This window comes from Palaemon carinicauda, chromosome 8, assembly GCF_036898095.1.
Source record: "Palaemon carinicauda isolate YSFRI2023 chromosome 8, ASM3689809v2, whole genome shotgun sequence".
Classification (NCBI taxonomy): Eukaryota; Metazoa; Arthropoda; class Malacostraca; order Decapoda; family Palaemonidae; genus Palaemon; species Palaemon carinicauda.
Window position 1 is genome coordinate 36622297 of NC_090732.1, and position 4696 is coordinate 36626992.

Below are 4696 nucleotides of genomic sequence, written 5' to 3' on the forward strand. Positions count from 1 at the left end.
TTAACGTTATCCGAAGTCTTCCAACGAGTTTCCTCCTGAAGGGAGTCACTGTCGTAAGTGTGGCTCATGGAGTGTAGTGTACGGTATATATAGTATTACAATATGGTCTTTGCAGCATTACTTTCTAGCCTCCTACTTCACCGCCGTCCCCAACTTCTTTCTACCACCTTACAGACTAATCGTCTATTACTTCATACCATAACTGAAGGGTTCTCTACAGTAGAAGGCTGTCGCTGAATTTTACTGTTGAGTATCTCAACCTTAATTGCCTTTAGCCTGTTAATTATATTCTGTTTGTGTGTATTACCTGCAAAGTAACCTTTAGATTATTATTATTATTATTATTATTATTATTATTATTATTATTATTATTATTATTATTATTATTATTATTATTATTATTAGAGAATCAAAGTTTATGAGTACTGTATTTTTGTCAGAATCAACGAAGTTTCATCTATTGTGTTCAAGAAAGACCGAAACTTTACCTTGTACAATAATTTGCTGCAAGTGTTTACATCTGGCTAATTCAAAATGCTCAATTGTAACTGCTGGCTAACTTGTACCAGAATACGTGGGGGTAATATCAAGTACATCCCCCCAAAACTTGACATTTTATGTTTAAATGATTTCTGCTTTTTGCTGAAAACCGGGCAAGAGATCACTGATCTTTTACTATGAACACTGAAATCGTTGACAACTACTTTGTTAATCAGTTGAAAGGAAATTCGTTAATTAACAAGATGTCCTAATTAATGGAAAGCATATTGTTTGGCATACAATGAATTAAAAAATAGTACGTTATAAAAAAAACTAATATGGACCACTTTGAATGAAATTTAAGATTTGATTATTCATATGTTTATAAAAGATCCGATACTTTACTCCTTTAAGGAGTGTTTCAAAAGTAAGATGTAGAATTTTTATCAAAATACTCAGAGAATAATCATGCAACAATAAATTATGACACTGATTTGATTGATATTCGATCAACATAAAAAGAAAAAGAAAAGTTGAATATTCATTGTCTTTTGAAAATAAGAGGTTACATGGAATTACTTCATAGTGCATATAAGATATCAATTATACCCTCTGAATGTTGAACCAGGACCACTGACCTCACTTTATAAAGGGAACAATGAACAATATTAAGTTATTTACGAGAGGATGAGGAAATAACAAAACAATTCTTCATTGCATCTTTATTTGTGGCAAACATATCTTTTTTATCATTGAATTAAGAGTTAAAAGGACATATATTACATATACCATCTCCTTAATTAGGTCCCTAGCTAGCATTGGTGTTTTTTTGTATTTTTTGTTTTTATGTTTTTTGTCATTTGTTAATTTTCTACAGAACTCCTTGACAAAAAAGCAACGCTTGTGACACCGCAAAAAGGAAGTAAACTCAATAAATCAAGCACAAAGTGGATTCAGACAAAGGGAAGGTGCTTTCCTTAATCGTGGAAAGGATGATACAAAAAATAGATATATCTATGCATTCGCTTCTTTACATTCATAGACATATGTATGTCAAGGATAGTTGGCATAATGAAAAAAAAAAAAAAAAAAAGTTAGGTTTTCACAGTATAGTCTTCACTGCAGACACCGCATACATCCATTGTAGCACGTTTATATGGATTACAAACTAAAATACCGATTGTAATGATAAATAAATTACCAAAGACATCATAAGACATACTTACTATATATAATATATATATATATATATATATAATATATATATATATACATATATATATATTATATATATATATATATATATATATATATATATATATATATATATATATATATATATATTTATATATATATACATATATATATATATATATATATATATATATATATATATATATATATATATATATATATATATATATATATATATATATATATATATATATATATATATATATATATATATATATATATATATATATATATATATATATATATATATATATATATATATATATATATATATATATATATATATATATATATACTGTATATATATATATATATATATATATATATATATATATATATATATATATATATATATATATATATATATATATATATATATATATATATATATATATATATATATATATATATATATATATATATATATATATATATATATATATATATATATATATATATATATATATATATATATATATATATATATATATATATATATATATATATATATATATATATATATTATAGTTTTGCAGGATCATATAATAAACCAACATACAGTATATAGTGTTGCCTAAAGTATTGTTTTCTTCTTCATTAATTGAAAACGCAAGACTACCTAATATATCCAAAAGCAAAGACAAGACTATTAAACATGAATAGAAACTGGTTTACTGACAATGATACAATCTTTTCGTCTTGTTCAATGTTTTAGAATAGGTTAGAGTTCTCGCACGGTCTATATACTGTATGGGCCCAATTGAAATTAACTTTACACCAGCAGCAACGTATACTGTCAATTCAAAGAAGGGGCGATACAGTGAAGAATTTAATCGGAAGATGAAGAAATGACGAAACTATAAGAGACATAATTCTCTACAAGCTGAAAATATGATCTAGATACGAAAAAATCAAATATAAAAGTTACATGATCAAAGAATCTGACTGACGTATAAAAAATACATTGTAGTAGAGAATGGTCACTGTTATTGGTAATGTAATAAAGACTATCCCAGAAAAGACATTCAATAGACGGAATAATAAATATGGGGTTTAAAGGTGCAAAGTACAACAGTTTCTCAGATTTCCTGGGAAGACTAGTGCTTACAGTTTCATTCAAATAAAAAAACAGTTAAAGAATTACTTAGTAAAAATAATGATTTCACAAAATATAATGTAACCCAAATGTAAAATATTCGGGAATATATTTTCTCTTAAAAGTATCTTAATACTAAAATGAAAATGCAAAGTAATACTTGTGCTGTAATCACCATAATTTAGCCTTTGAAATACACACATCTTAGGTTATCAGTGATCAGGAGTTTCTCCCAATAAATATGCAGCGTTCAGTGGAATATCAGCAGTGGATGTGATAGACATTATTGCTACTTTTACTAGCATCGCTACTAACGATAAAATAGTCAGAACTATTTCTGATGACAGAACGACTATCACTAAAACTATTACTACTAACGATACTGCGTCAGCTACTGTTGAGAATAATACTTTATTTGACGTATCTGAAAATATTATTATTAGTAATAAAAATTTTCACGTTTTAGTCATCGCAAGAAAGTGAAGCTTTTATTTTTAGAAAAAAAATTGATGGTTTATATAAAATTAGTTTTTATCGAATAATATATTTCTTTGAACTTCCTTTCTTATTTCTCTTCTCTCAGTGATTTTTTTTCAACATCCTTTTATAAATAAAGAATATAAAGATAAGTACCATATCAAGGCATGTATAATAATGTAAACGGTCCTTTCAAATAGCAAAAAAAGAAGAAAAAATACGACTACATTGATGTGTTAACCCCCTGGCATTTGACAATGACTATAAAAGAAATATTTTCACATATGAAAGTTTTAAAGGCCGCTCATGAATGGCAGGGGCAAGGGACAGTGACATTGCCCTATTAAGCAGGAGACTGACCATATACACATATGATCAGCGCCCAAGCTAGGATCAAGGAGGGCCAGGCAATGGCTGCTGATGACTCAGCAGGTAGACCTATAGGCTCCCCTAAACCCTCCATTCTTAGCTCACAAGGATGGTGAGGTTGCAGCGACCAAAGAAACTAACGAGTTTGAGCTGGACTGAATTTCAGTGGATTTTCCTTTAGTTGGAGTAATCTGGAACTTTTGTGACGAAACCTATAGGAATGATAAGTTTTCCAATGACACTGACAATTGCGAAGATATAATTCAAATGTAAATTGATTATTGCCAGTAACAAATTCCAAGGACAAGGTCAAGGTCAACCTATTAGTTAGTTAAAATCATCTCTGATCAAATGGTTTTTACATAAGCTACATTTTAGGGAAGGCTTTGTATTTTTATTTGCGGATTGTAATCACTGCATAAATTTATGTATAATGATGATCTGCAAATGTTATTTTAGGAATGCCGTTTACTTGTCATAAATAACTAAAGATAAGGGGAAGTATTAAAGAAGCACTTTCCTGATATATAGGTAAGGTAGAGCAGTTTTCAATAATTACTAAGTATTTATATGTAAACGTTTTTTTATTAATGATGGTTAATTTCAGCGTCCAATACACATTCAACATGTTCACTATAAAGAGATACATATTAAAAAGTAAAGAATGGAAAATTTTCTACTCCTATTACTTTTTGCTGAGAGTATAGTATATATCTCTATTATCCTTTTCAATTTTATTCTCAATTCATCTCATCGTCCTTCTACTTACTATATTATTCTAAAAACAAAAAATAAAAACGCTACCATGTCGACTTTACAACAACCAAAAAGTAGGTAGGTAATCACCAGGGTAATAAAATCTTTAACTAAAATTGCTAGGAAAAAGTAAAAGTAGCAATAATAAGAAAAGAAACATTGCTGATATTCCCTGAACCTATATCTTTCATATAGGATATTTCTATTTTTCATACAGCATATTTCCATCGACCTACAAATAGGCAAACATATTATATCAAAATC